Genomic DNA, 15,022 nt, shown 5'->3' with positions numbered 1-15,022 from the left:
CACTTTAAGTCCTCAATTCCTTCAAAAGAGAGAGAGAAGGAGAAAGGAGTATGGTCCCTGCAGTAGGACTACATGCTGGCCATGAGGTTCTCCAAGTGGTACTCCAGGAGGCTGGAGAGCTCAGTGACCAGAGACTCTGGGTTAAAGTACCAGGCCAGCTGCTGGCCAAAGATGTCATCTAGCAGAGCCATCAGCCTGCCCTGAAGAGAACACCACAACACATAGAAAATGGCTCTGAGTTTACTAGGTTATCAAGAGGAGAGAGACAATTAGAAATACTAAAATGGCATTGAAACCTGATTAACCATAAATAAGGAAGTAAAAAGGAAGTACACTAAGAATATGGAAGTAAACAGGAAGTAACCTCTTTACTCTTACATTGAGCAGCAGCAGGTATCTGTCAGCCTCTGGCTCCATGTTGGCAGCAGTGGGCAGGAAGGAGTACAGGAGAGCGAACAGACGCTCCACGAACCCACCAGGGAAACAAAGGAGGAGAAAAGAGGAGAGAAGAGGAATTTAAGTGAAACTGCTAATAGAGAGAGATTTTATTTATTTATTTATTTTGATTTCACCTTTATTTAACCAGGTAGGCAAGTTGAGAACAAGTTCTCATTTACAATTGTGACCTGGCCAAGATAAAGCAAAGCAGTTCGACAGATACAACGACAGAGTTACACATGGAGTAAAACAAACATACAGTCAATAATACAGTATAAACAAGTCTATATACAATGTGAGCAAATTAGGTGAGAAGGGAGGTAAAGGCAAAAAGGCCATGGTGGCAAATTAAATACAATATAGCAAGTAAAACACTGGAATGGTAGTTTTGCAATGGAAGAATGTGCAAAGTAGAAATAAAAATAATGGGGTGCAAAGGAGCAAAATAAATTAATTAATTAAATACAGTTGGGAAAGAGGTAGTTGTTTGGGCTAAATTATAGGTGGGCTATGTACAGGTGCAGTAATCTGTAAGATGCTCTGATAGTTGGTGCTTAAAGCTAGTGAGGGAGATAAGTGTTTCCAGTTTCAGAGATTTTTGTAGTTCGTTCCAGTCATTGGCAGCAGAGAACTGGAAGGAGAGGCGGCCAAAGAAAGAATTGGTTTTGGGGGTGACTAGAGAGATATACCTGCTGGAGCGTGTGCTACAGGTGGGAGATGCTATGGTGACCAGCGAGCTGAGATAAGGGGGGACTTTACCTAGCAGGGTCTTGTAGATGACATGGAGCCAGTGGGTTTGGCGACGAGTATGAAGCGAGGGCCAGCCAACGAGAGCGTACAGGTCGCAATGGTGGGTAGTATATGGGGCTTTGGTGACAAAACGGATTGCACTGTGATAGACTGCATTCAATTTGTTGAGTAGGGTATTGGAGGCTATTTTGTAAATGACATTTCCAAAGTCGGGGATTGGTAGGATGGTCAGTTTTACAAGGGTATGTTTGGCAGCATGAGTGAAGGATGCTTTGTTGCGAAATAGGAAGCCAATTCTAGATTTAACTTTGGATTGGAGATGTTTGATATGGGTCTGGAAGGAGAGTTTACAGTCTAACCAGACACCTAAGTATTTTTAGTTGTCCACGTATTCTAAGTCAGAGCCGTCCAGTGTAGTGATGTTGGACAGGCGGGTAGGTGCAGGTAGCGATCGGTTGAAGAGCATGCATTTAGTTTTACTTGTATTTAAGAGCAATTGGAGGCCACGGAAGGAGAGTTGTATGGCATTGAAGCTTGCCTGGAGGGTTGTTAACACAGTGTCCAAAGAAGGGCCGGAAGTATACAGAATGGTGTCGTCTGCGTAGAGGTGGATCAGGGACTCACCAGCAGCAAGAGCGACCTCATTGATGTATACAGAGAAGAGAGTCGGTCCAAGAATTGAACCCTGTGGCACCCCCATAGAGACTGCCAGAGGTCCGGACAGCAGACCCTCCGATTTGACACACTGAACTCTATCAGAGAAGTAGTTGGTGAACCAGGCGAGGAAATCATTTGAGAAACCAAGGCTGTCGAGTCTGCCGATGAGGATGTGGTGGTTGACAGAGTCGAAAGCCTTGGCCAGATCAATGAATATGGCTGCACAGTAATGTTTCTTATCGATGGCGGTTAAGATATCGTTTAGGACATTGAGCGTGGCTGAGGTGCACCCATGACCAGCTCTGAAACCAGATTGCATAGCAGAGAAGGTATGGTGAGATTCGAAATGGTCGGTAATCTGTTTGTTGACTTGGCTTTCGAAGACCTTAGAAAGGCATGGTAGGATAGATATAGGTCTGTAGCAGTTTGGGTCAAGAGTGTCCCCCCCTTTGAAGAGGGGGATGACCGCAGCTGCTTTCCAATTTTTGGGAATCTCAGACGACACGAAAGAGAGGTTGAACAGGCTAGTAATAGGGGTGGCAACAATTTCGGCAGATCATTTTAGAAAGAAAGGGTCCAGATTGTCTAGCCCGGCTGATTTGTAGGGTCCAGATTTTTCAGCTCTTTCAGAACATCAGCTGAATGGATTTGGGAGAAGGAGAAATGGGGAAGGCTTGGGCGAGTTGCTGTTGGGGGTGCAGTGCTGTTGACCGGGGTAGGAGTAGCCAGGTGGAAAGCATGGCCAGCCGTAGAAAAATGCTTATTGAAATTCTCAATTATGGTGGATTTATCAGTAGTAACAGTGTTTCCTATCTTCAGTGCAGTGGGCAGCTGGGAGGAGGTGTTCTTATTCTCCATGGACTTTACAGTGTCCCAGAACTTTTTTGAGTTAGTGTTGCAGGAAGCAAATTTCTGCTTGAAAAAGCTAGCCTTGGCTTTTCTAACTGCCTGTGTATAACGGTTTCTAGCTTCCCTGAACAGCTGCATATCACGGGGGCTGTTCGATGCTAATGCAGAACGCCATAGGATGTTTTTGTGTTGGTTAAGGGAAGTCAGGTCTGGGGAGAACCAAGGGCTATATCTGTTCCTGGTTCTAAATTTCTTGAAAGGGGCATGTTTATTTAAGATGGTTAGGAAGGCATTTTTTTTAAATATCCGGGCATCCTCTACTGACGGGATGAGATCAATATCCTTCCAGGATACCCCGGCCAGATCGATTAGAAAGGCCTGCTCGCTGAAGTGTTTCAGGGAGCGTTTTACAGTGATGAGTGGAGGTCGTTTGACCGCTGACCCATTACGGATGCAGGCAATGAGGCAGTGATCGCTGAGATCTTGGTTGAAGACAGCAGAGGTGTATTCAGAGGGGAAGTTGCTTAGGATGATATCTATGAGGGTGCCTGTGTTTAAGGCTTTGGGGGGGTACCTGGTAGGTTCATTGATAATTTGAGTGAGATTGAGGGCATCAAGTTTAGATTGTAGGATGGCTGGGGTGTTAAGCATGTTCCAGTTTAGGTCGCCTAGCAGCACGAGCTCTGAAGATAGATGGGGGGCAATCAGTTCACATATGGTGTCCAGAGCACAGCTGGGGGCAGAGGGTGGTCTATAGTAGGCGGCAACGGTGAGAGACTTGTTTTTAGAGAGGTGGATTTTTAAAAGTAGAAGTTCAAATTGTTTGGGTACAGACCTGGATAGTAGGACAGAACTCTGCAGGCTATCTTTGCAGTAGATTGCAACACCGCCCCCTTTGGCAGTTCTATCTTGTCTGAAAATGTTGTAATTTGGAATTAAAATTTCAGAATTTTTGGTGGTCTTCCTAAGACAGGATTCAGACACAGCTAGAACATCCGGGTTGGCAGAGTGTGCTAAAGCAGTGAATAGAACAAACTTAGGGAGGAGGCTTCTAATGTTAACATGCATGAAACCAAGGCTATTACGGTTACAGAAGTCATCAAAAGAGAGCGCCTGGGGAATAGGAGTGGAGCTAGGCACTGCAGGGCCTGGATTCACCTCTACATCGCCAGAGGAACATAGGAGGAGAAGAATAAGGGTACGGCTAAAAGCAATAAGAATTGGTCATCTAGAACGTCTGGAACAGAGAATAAAAGGAGGTTTCTGGGGGCGATAAAATAGCATCAAGGTATAATGTACAGACAAAGGTATGGTAGGATGTGAATACAGTGGAGGTAAACCTAGGTATTGAGTGATGAAGAGAGAGATATTGTCTCTAGAAACATCATTGAAACCAGGAGATGTCATTGCATGTGTGGGTGGAACTAATAAATTGGATAAGGTATAGTGAGCAGGACTAGAGGCTCTACAGTGAAATAAGCCAATAAACACTAACCAGAACAGCAATGGACAAGACATATTGACATTAAGGAGAGGCATCCTTAGTCGAGTGATCAAAAGAGTCCAGTGAGTGGAGTGGTTGGTTTGGGGGTCACGGCGATTTAGACAGCTAGCCAGGACATCGGTAGCAAATCCAAATCACACAAAAAATATATAGAAAAAATAATAATAATAATAAAAATAAAAAAATAATAACATTTAAAAAACAATAGATATAGTTATAGAGGCCCAAGAAGAAACATAATAATAATAAAAATAAATAAATTGTCCGATTGTCTATTCTGAGAGCAGCCGGTAAGACAGCTAACGGTTAGCAGGCCGCAGATGGGCGTTCAGGTAACGTCGCGACGGAGGAGCCAGCCGGATCTCCTTCGGGTAGATAACGTCGGCAGTCCAGTTGTGAAGGCCCGGTGGGGCTCCGCGTAGGCGGTAAAACGGGTCCGAATAGAGTGATTGAGTGATTGACGGAGCTGGCTAGCTCCGGAGTAATTGATGTTTGCTCCGGAATCGACGAGAGCAGATAGACACACGGATAGCAGCTAGCTCGCTGTGAGATCCGGGAATGAATGTCCAGAGAGCAGTTGAAATCCAAGGACATGGAGAGAAAAATTGGTCCGGTATGTTCCGTTCCGAGCCGCGCTGCGCCATACAAAACTGGCGATAGATTTTCGAGCTAAAGGATAGCTGATGACCACAAACCGTGGTTTGCTGAATACTAACGATTAGCCAGTAAAGAAGCGAACTTGCTTCTGAACTAGCTTCTGATTAGCTTCTAGCTAGCTCCTGGCTAGCTTCTGGTTAGTTTCTGGCTAGCTTCTTGGAGTTTCTGGCTAGCTTCTGGCTAGCTTCTTGGAGGATTGAAGATTTGAGGTAAATAATACTTATTTATAAATATAAATTGGTGAGGCGGGTTGCAGGAGAGTGTTTTGAAGATGAGTTGATGGAAAATAAAAATAAAATGTATGTGAAAAAAAGTTGGAAATATATATATATACAGGACACGACAAGACGAGGACAAAAGACGTCTGAACTGCTATGCCATCTCGGGGGAAAAAAAACATGTACCAGTGAGATGCTACTTACCACCATCAGGGACTTCTGAGCTGTCATCATCCCAAACAGCACCAGCTCAAAGGGGACATCTATCATGTTCACATGATGGATCTAGGACAAGAAAACACGTTTGGAGAAAGGAATGATTTCATATAGATCAGCTGCTGTGATGTATAAAAGACATGCATGTGGAAGAACTCAGTGAAACTTGAAAGAGTTAATGAACTCACCTTTGCCTCAGCCAGCTCCCTCTCAATGTCATTCCACTTGGAGGGGTCACTCAGGTAGTCCACCATCCACCGTTATAGGTACGGATGAACTTGGCCTCGTCCTATGACAAAGAAAAGAGCATCTTAGTGAACAGAACACATTTCCCCTCAGGGACGCTCTCTTTCCCTTGAAAGAGAATGAGTTAGTGAGTTATCATGTGGTTGGCCTGAACCAGGGCGCCCAGGAGGACCTTTCCCGCCACAAACAGATGGTTCCTGCTCAGGGTGGAACCAAGCAGGGTCTAGGGAAGAGTTAGTGTGAGACATCTTCCTCTAGGAGACAGAACAAGAAGTCACAGAGAAAAAAAGGAAAGTGGGTCCACTCACAGTGAAGGCCTGGCGCAGGGAGACGAGCCTCAGGGCGATGTCCTCCACTCTGTTGGTGGTAAGGTAGAGGCTGTGAAAGGGAGGGAATGGAGCATGTCAACCATTAGAGTCAATGGGAGATAACAACATTGTGACCGCTATCCTTCAGCATCTGACAAGCCCAGACTACACAGACATTTAGAGGAACTCACTTTAGCAGAGGAACCTCCCTCTCCTCAGGCAGCAGGTCCTCCTCCCAGCCCTGCGACAACAAAACAAGCATTCAAAATCAGTGACCAGTGCAATGACATAACAAACAATCGGTCAATGGAAGGATCTTAATGATCCTGGTCAATAGTATGTGTGTGTAACGTCTGACCTCATAGCAGTTGTGGCCCTCAGGCTCTGGGTCAGTGAACTGCTGAGTGGTGGGCGTAGAGAAGGAGGCAGCCTCCGATCACGCTGAAGAGGAGAGAAGCCCGTCCAGCCCCATGTGGAGAGTAGCGTACACCACTGAAACATCAGTCTGCTGCTCAAAACACACACAACACACCTGTTTACCACACACACGTCATTAGAAAACACACCAAATCTAATGCAAAAATGCCCAGTAATGTCTAGTCTATATACATAGGAAATCATTTATTTACCTGGTAGCAGCCAAATGTCACGTCCAGAGACGTCTCGTGGCGGAGGTGAGACGCATAGTGGGTCACCCTGCCAGCCACACGCTGACAGAGAGAGAATAAATGTTAAGGCCAAATGGAATAAGTGAAGAAAAATGTAATACTATTTCAGTAGTATTTACGTCTTACCTGGATCCAAGTGATGGACTGCACTTTGGTGGCACAGTAGGGGATGCCCTCTGGACTAAGCCTGGCTGTCTCCTTGGCGATGGCCCACACCAGTTGAGCCTCCAGGCCTCTCACCCTACTCATGTGGTGCATCCTCACCACCACCTGCTGTTGAGATAAACAACAAGACAACATCAACAAAACCACTTCAGCAATTGCTGTGACACATTTCCATCAAGATCAAATGACTGACCATGTAGATTTCGGATTAGCTAGTTACAAAGACACATACCTGGGATCCCCCACGCATGTTGGTGATGATGGGACTGATGAACTGGAAAGTTCTCCAAGTTTTAACCACCGGAGCGACATTGTTCTGCACATTACAATACATTCATGTTGGAAACAGTAAACATTGTAACCGTGATGTGACTGTGTGTGTGTGTGTGGGGGGGGGTCTCTTACCCTGATCACAACAGGCCCACGGTACAGGGGGATGAACCTAATCGGAATCAGCGGACTCCTAAAGCAGAAAGCAAACAAGAGATTTGTTTCATGTTAAAGAGACACAACTTGAATATCTGGGATATTTTTCAAACATAAAACCCCAAACTTTCAGAAAATTGTACTTCAAGGATAGTCTGCACATCTGGCACATCCTCAAGGATGATAGCAGCATTCTGGACATCAAGGAGGACTGGCAGCTGTGGAACATCTGGCCCATCATCCAATGGCACATCCAACTGGACCTCATCCAGGACAGTTGTTTCTAAAATGAGGAACATTGGAATATAAGATAAACTATTGTTAGGACATAAAACGTATCATAATTGCTAATACTAGCTAGCTAGGTAGCAAAAGTCGATTGCTTAGCAACAGTTACTAAAGTTAATGTTAGCTTGCAAGCTAGCTAGCTACAACATTTCTTGCACAAGCATTTTTGCCAAGTCTGAATGATAGAAATACACAACATTTCGCAAATTATAATGACATTGTTAAATGTAGTAAAAGAAGAGTTGTAAACTCCACATGCCCTCTTCGAAGTCGCTGTCGTTGTCCACCTGTCGACGATCACGAACCCTGCAAAACAGAAAAAGACAAGAAAAACAAGCCACAAATGAATTTGAACAACCTGTCGACGCAGTAGGCCACCGACGTCCACGCACTCTCTCCGCCAGTCTTGAAAAGCACCCAGGCATTTTCCAGTCGATTGTTCTCAGGTCTCAAAAATCAAACAAGTTTGTTGTCAGCTGCAAACGGAAGTTGTTTTTTTCGCACAGAAAACGTTCCGTAAAATGTTGCTTTGATGTCTCTTGGCAACACACGTTCGAAAATGATTGTTTACAAAATTGACAACTGTGTTGCCATAGTGGACTCCCTCCAAAACCACTGAACCCCTCAACACACCTAAAGAGATTACGGTGCAGACCCTTAGAGGGAGCCGGAACAGGATAACTGAGTGACCTCAGTCGAACACAGCCAGAAAGAGGAGGTGGATAGAGGAGGAGGTTACCCCAGAGGCCATTCCTCCTGTTCATGTGAGCAAGAAAGAGCAGAAGGCTTCTGATCAGCCAAATGGCAGGTAGAGGGAGAGGTCGTAGTGATTCACACCCACAGAGAGAAAGACAACCCACACAACCTCTTGGTTGAGATGAACCACACAGAGGTTGAAGCAGAGGGCCTCCAGGGCTAGCCAGTCAGCCTGCCTGCTCTGATTCTCAAGTCAATTGTATTTAAATTCATGTTCATTAAAGATTTTTATTCAAGAATTGAAAAGTCCCATTTACTTAATAATCATTTTTCACTGTCTTCAACCCTCAAGAACCGGGGTGAGTCTGGGTGAGTCCGAAACGTTAATCTTTTAAACCTTGCCTGAATAAAACAATGCAGTTTTTTAATAGTCAGCAAGTGTTGGGCTTTTTCCTTTTCTATGATGATTCAAATTTTTGGTTGCACCTCAACTCAACGTTGGTTGAGCGCCCTCTGTTTTTTTGTTGTCAAATAATACATTTGTTTTTAAATGTACAAGTAAATTATTAAAAGCATTAAAATTGGGATGTTTCCCATTTATTTACACAACCTACTCCACACTTGCAAAGTGAAGGTTTATAGAAATGTTCTGAAATTAAGTAGTAAACAGAAGAAAAGCAGAATTGAGTCCAATTATAATTTTATAATTTAATGGTCTATGGTTCAATCCCATTTCTGAAGGTCTGATGAATAATTAATATTGTTCCTCCTCTTCCTTGTGGCAGGCGCCGCAGCACACTGCCCTCCAAAGCCTGCAAAAGAATCGCTGGACTGCCCCTTTCCTAGCTCTGCATGGAACATCCAGTGTCACGTCCTTGGTGACGTGTGGGGTGACATCCGGGATGACCACAGCAACATCCTCTAGAAAGGGAAAAAGAGGAACAGAATGTAAACAAAGGCAAACCGTAGCTTCTAAACACTGGCCAGTTGAAAGGTTCTACTAAGATGTCATGACAAACGGTACCTGTCAGAGTGCTCTCTAAGTGTTACTCACCTGCTTGGATGTCAGCTGGCAAAGAGACGAAGACGGCCATCGGGAGAATCCTTTCTTCAGGTGTGACGTCCACAACCTCCAAGAGGGAAGAGATGGGCTCCGCCACTGTATTAGGGGTGATGTCCACAACATTCAGGTGGGAAGAAGCCGGGTCTGCCTCTGTGTTAGGGGTGATGTCTACAACCTCTAGGTGGGAAGAAGCCGGGTCTGTGTTATGGGTGACAACAACAATCCTGATGAGCTCTACTACTACAAGGCACCAAGATGTCATCGGAACAGGCATCTGTCAGAGTGCTCTCTGTCATTGCTACTCACCTGCTTGGATGTCAGCTGGTAGTGTGGTGGAAACGGCCACCGCGAGGACAGGGGGGACTGGTAGGGTGGCTGCAGAAGCAGCTCTGAACCTTGTCCGCCACAAAGGCACAAACAGAGCTCATATAAAAAGGGCTCTGCAGGTCATTCGTGGAGAAGGACTGACTGACTCTCCAGAGGATCGACCGCACAGTCAAAAGCAGCAGCCCGGGAGAAAGGGATGTGAGGGGAAGGGTCTTTTAACATGCAGGAGAGCTTCTCCACTACGGCCGCCGCCATGCCCACGGCCATCCCGCTTATTAGGATTGGGTGCTCTGAATGGCCTTCCTCTGGCTGAAGCCATAGGGCCAGGAGGAGCCTGGGCACCACCTCCACCGCCACCTGAGATGGGCTGAGCAGGTTGCTACGGGGCTCATTGGACTGCTCGCTCAGAATGCTTCTCACAGCTCTTTCCACGATGTTGTGGACCTTAGGATCGCAGAAATCAACAAAAAGGAGAAGACAAAGCTAAACTATGTGCAATGTGCTCACAGAGAACACTGTCTTAGTCTGTTTTTGCGTAGTTCCAGATGTGTAGATAAATGGATCAAGTCATATGCAGGGCAGTACATGGAACTTACATGTCAGCTGGCGAGGTGGGGTGCATGGAGCGGTGGAGCTTGCAGAAAGTCCATCATTTTTAGGCAAGTGTTCACTTCCTAGGCCTGCAGTATGAAACAGTCCCATTAGTGTAATTTCACAACAGATCTATTCTGCTGTGCTAACTCGTTGTTTAAAGGCTAGTAAAGAGCTCACCACCTTGTAGTATGTCTTTAACTCTCATACTCTTACCAGCCGAGCGAGGTCGTTTCCCTCCTCCGGGGTTTCCTTCCACACCCTTCAAATAAAACACACAGCAATTCAACTTTACTGGCTTCTGATTTTTCTGTTGTTTATTTTACCCACACCTCCTGGAGTGCTGCTGGAGGCAGGGAATGGCAGTGAAGGTGAGTGCTGACGTGGTACTCACCTCTCCCTAAGGGATTTTTTTGCCCTGAGACACCAGCCAGTTGCTCATGTGCTCCGTGGTGACATGGGGAGGGACCTGGCCTTGATTCTGGAGCAGCAGATAGTGAACCATGAGCTTCTTCTGCAAGATGAGGTAAGGTGGGAGACCGTGCCACGAAATACCATATCATGTGCTTTAAGAAGGGCCTCTCGTAACATTTCACAACTGCTCATGCCTCACAATTTGCAAGTGATATTAAGAACTCTTATGACCACCTTCTCTAAACTGTCTTGAAATACAACTCTCTTTCTGTTGTTTATGTTTTTGTGGGATGAATCTTACCTGTTTATTGTAATATGTTTCCTCCCAGCAGGCCTGCAGAGTCTGAAAATAAAGGCTGCTTCTACAGAATCCTTTTAAGATGATGAAAATAATGATGCTTTGTTATGCACATTAAGCACAGGCATTTACAGTATGCTAAAATTAATTTCTCCTAAGATTACCTTTGTGGGGCCATAAGTGAACTCCGGAATGCACCAAACTCTATCCACATTTACATTTAAGTCATTTAGCAGACGCTCTTATCCAGAGCGACTTACAAATTGGTGCATTCACCTTATGACATCCAGTGGAACAGCCACTTTACAATAGTGCATCTAAATCTTTTAGGGGGGTGAGAAGGATTACTTATCCTATCCTAGGTATTCCTTAAAGAGGTGGGGTTTCAGGTGTCTCCGGAAGGTGGTGATTGACTCCGCTGTCCTGGCGTCGTGAGGGAGTTTGTTCCACCATTGGGGGGCCAGAGCAGCGAACAGTTTTGACTGGGCTGAGCGGGAACTGTACTTCCTCAGTGGTAGGGAGGCGAGCAGGCCAGAGGTGGATGAACGCAGTGCCCTTGTTTGGGTGTAGGGCCTGATCAGAGCCTGGAGGTACTGAGGTGCCGTTCCCCTCACAGCTCCGTAGGCAAGCACCATGGATGGGGAAGAAATGTAGCACTATAGATATACGGGATGCTCTAGAGATAACAGGAATGACTTAAAGTCGCGAATGATCAATGACTGTGGAGTTAATAATAATAATAATATATGCCATTTAGCAGACGCTTTTATCCAAAGCGACTTAGTCATGTGTGCATACATTCTACGTATGGGTGGTCCCGGGAATCGAACCCACTACCCTGGCGTTACAAGCGCCATGCTCTACCAACTGTGCCACAGAAGGAGTTGTCCAATATGTTGCACTTAGAATTGAGTTGTAGGCGATGTTTGGCGCAAAATAGAATGTTTACATTCTATTGCCATGGAGAAATGGAATGTGTAGAACCTGTATAATTGGGTATGCTTCTGTCTTTATTTTGTGAAAGATTAAAGTCATAAACATTAAACATTATGTCATAATGTGTATATGAGGACGTAGGAGCCCGTCCAGATTCATGACGCGATTATCCAGGTGCATGTTGCTTAGACCTACTAATCCATCCAACCTTGTGTTATCCTGTTGTGCGCCTTGAGTGTCCTCTTAAGCACATTATTCCAATATTTCCGAGCTCTGAATTGATACAAGGAACACTTTTGCAAAGATATTCGGTTAAAAAAAGAGTATGAATGACAATAAACGTATGACTTGGATTGTATGCACAATAGTGTAGTAAACAATATTGCTCAGCGTGGGAACTTTTGGTGTTTGGAAAGTATCCGTTATAATTCTCCATGGCATGTATCACTTCGTTGTCTTGTTGGTAATAGTAAAGATGTAGGACAGTCCGTCCGCATTGTAATAGTTTAAAAGTTGTTTTTAATTTTGTTTCTCACATTAAACAGTAAAGTGCATTTATGTTGTGTAATTGTGTGCAAGTGTGTGTTACGCCCCTGAAAACAGGGGAGAAATAATCACGAGAGTGATACGGTGTTGTATTCTCAAGTCAACATTTAGTTCAATGAGAAAAGACCGCGAATTTCCCCTGGAATATGTGTGGAGAACAGAGCAATCGATCTCCGGCTCATAGATTAAGAGCATTTCGTAGATCACAGATTAACACTTTTAGGCACCACAAAATAAAGTAATCAATATAACGTTTACACATTACTCTCACAATTCGTACCCTTTGACAGATTTGAACTTTAACACAATTATATGACTGTTATCAATCTCTATCAACTAATACTGAATGCATCTTTTTAACCTTAGATGTTTTAAGATCCTCACATAACTTACTAATACTTTTCAATGTATAACAGGCTATGAATATGTCCTTTAACCTGTCACATGTGCACTTGTTTGATGTGAATATATTCAAAGTACTAACAAGAAAAAAGACAATTGAACAAGAGAAAAAAAACATTCTTCAGAATAAAGAAAGCGGCAGAACTTTGCAGATGTAAACTTGCGTCCGTTCTTTTTACTATTGCAGGCCACCTCAGCTACACATGTACTCTGTCTGCACACGCATCCACGCATGCACATACACATGGACAAACACACACTTATGTTCTCTCTCTTGTGTTTGTCAGCAGTTCATCGTGGCCCTGTCGTTCGCCTCCTTCACCAAAGCTGTCAGGGACCTACATGAAGAGTGCCATCACTCAGAGAGACACTTTGACCTGTCTAGCTCTCTCATCGGACTCATAGACGGCAGCTTTGAGTTTCTTGAGAATTCATGAGGTAAAAACCAGATACAGACTACAGTATGATCCATTTTTTGTGTGGCTCAGTCTGCTCTCAATACTGTCCAGTTTTATAGTTGTTCCTATTAATTGATTGACTGGCTTTTGTCCATGACTCTACTGTCAAACCCCTAACATTGTTTTATTTGATGCTGTGTTGTTGCAGTCTAGTATCCAAAGTGACATGCCATTTTTAGTTGGGGAAAAAATGTGTTTATAATTTGTGATTCCTGACTACTGTAGTGTTGTGGTTTCTTACAGGTAACCTGCTGTTCCTGGCTGTGGTCAGCCATTTTGGGGCGAAGCTGCACCGGCCCAGGCTCATTGCTATGGGCTGTTTCGTCATGGCTGTAGGATCCTTCCTCACAGGCCTGCCACAAATCTTCATGGGACGGTAAAACAACTGAAAACTTGTTCTGGTTAAACGTGTACTTGTACTGGTTAAACTTGTACTTGTAGAGATACTCCAATGCGGAGGATAGTTTCACTTTAGAAATAAAGAAATGCATCCAGTTGTTGATTATTCTCAGTTAACTTCGAACTAAAGTCTTGCGTAATTGGTCAGCTGCTTGATTATGTTTTGGGGCCATACATGTTAAGAGAAGGGATTCACTTTTTATGGCTGCAATCCCATTAACGGGATAAGCGTCATCAACAACCGGCGGAATAAGCATAGCGCTACATTAAATAAATATTACTAATATTTATATTCATGAAATCACAAGTGCAATATAGGAGAACACAGCTTAGCCTTTTGTTAATCCACCTGTCAGATTTTGAAATTATGTGTCACGATCGTCGTATGGAGTAGACCAAAGCGCAGCGTGGTTAGAATACATTCTTCTTTATTAAATGAAGAAGAGGAAGAACACTTAAACAAAACGAATATGACCCCTATATAAACAATGTGCTTACGTGCAAAATAACATAGACAATAACCCACGAAATACCCAAAGAAGATGGCTGCCTAAATATGGTTCCCAATCAGAGACAACGATAAACACCTGTCTCTAATTGAGAACCAATCTAGGCAACCATAGACCAACATAAACACCTAGATGAAAACAACCCCATAAAGCTACAAAAACCCTAGACAGTACAAACACCCTAGAATAAGACAAAAACACACATATCACCCATGTCACACCCTGACCTAACCAAAATAATAAAGAAAACAAATACTAAGGTCAGGGCGTGACATTGTGCTTTACAGCGAAAGCAATCCAAGCGTTTGTGTAAGTTTATCGATCGCTCGACAAAACATTAAGTACACTTAGCATCAAGTAGCTCGGTTATTATTTTTATATCCAAAATACCTCCGTTTGTTTGGCGCGTTATGTTCAGAAATCCACAGGAAAGAGCGGTCACGACAACGCACACAAATTCCAAATAGTTTCCATAATGTCCACAGAAACATGTCAAACGTTTTTTTATAATCAATCCTCAGGTTGTTTTTAAAATATATAATCGATAATATATCAACTGCAAATGTCTTTCACAGTAGGAGAGGGAAAAGCAATAGCTGTCCAAACTCTATTGCGAGAGCAAAACTCATGTCACCACTTGCCGCAATGTTATCTTTTCAAAATAAAAGCCTGAAACTATGTCTGAATACTGTTGACACCTTGAGGAAGCGATAGGAAAAGGAATCTGGTTGATATCCCTTTAAATGGAGCAAAGGGAGGCTATGGAACATGAAGTTTTCAATATAGAGGCCACTTCCTGTTTTGATTTTCCTCAGGGTTTCGCCTGCAATATCAGTTCTGTTATACTCACAGACAATTACCCCACTCTTCCACCACGGCACCTGCAAGTACTCAGACATTTCTGGGGGGAATAGCCCAAGCTCTCACCCTCCAATCCAACAGGTCCCATATGTTCTCAATGGGATTGAGATCCGGGCCCTTCACTGACAGTGG

The 15,022-nt window shown here is 44.1% G+C and overlaps 2 long non-coding RNA genes across 2 annotated transcripts; both read right to left on the bottom strand.

The window, feature by feature from the left end:
* Positions 1–5,565: 5,565 nt before the first annotated feature.
* LOC118365856 (uncharacterized) lies at positions 5,566–6,280 on the bottom strand. Its single transcript, XR_004821834.2, has 4 exons — positions 6,202–6,280; positions 6,035–6,084; positions 5,844–5,913; positions 5,566–5,758 (listed from the first exon to the last, which is right to left on the bottom strand). It is a non-coding gene; the product is annotated as an uncharacterized LOC118365856 (long non-coding RNA).
* A 2,482-nt stretch (positions 6,281–8,762) lies between these two features.
* On the bottom strand, positions 8,763–11,061 carry LOC118365854 (uncharacterized). The gene is made up of 7 exons (XR_004821833.2): positions 10,783–11,061; positions 10,462–10,581; positions 10,284–10,329; positions 10,073–10,156; positions 9,456–9,920; positions 9,141–9,347; positions 8,763–9,007 (listed from the first exon to the last, which is right to left on the bottom strand). It is a non-coding gene; the product is annotated as an uncharacterized LOC118365854 (long non-coding RNA).
* Between the last annotated feature and the right edge of the window lie 3,961 nt (positions 11,062–15,022).

The sequence above is a fragment of the Oncorhynchus keta genome, chromosome 33, assembly GCF_023373465.1.
Source record: "Oncorhynchus keta strain PuntledgeMale-10-30-2019 chromosome 33, Oket_V2, whole genome shotgun sequence".
NCBI classification, from domain to species: domain Eukaryota; kingdom Metazoa; phylum Chordata; class Actinopteri; order Salmoniformes; family Salmonidae; genus Oncorhynchus; species Oncorhynchus keta.
Note: the sequence above shows the minus strand (reverse complement) of the source record. Positions and strands in the feature narration are given on the sequence as shown.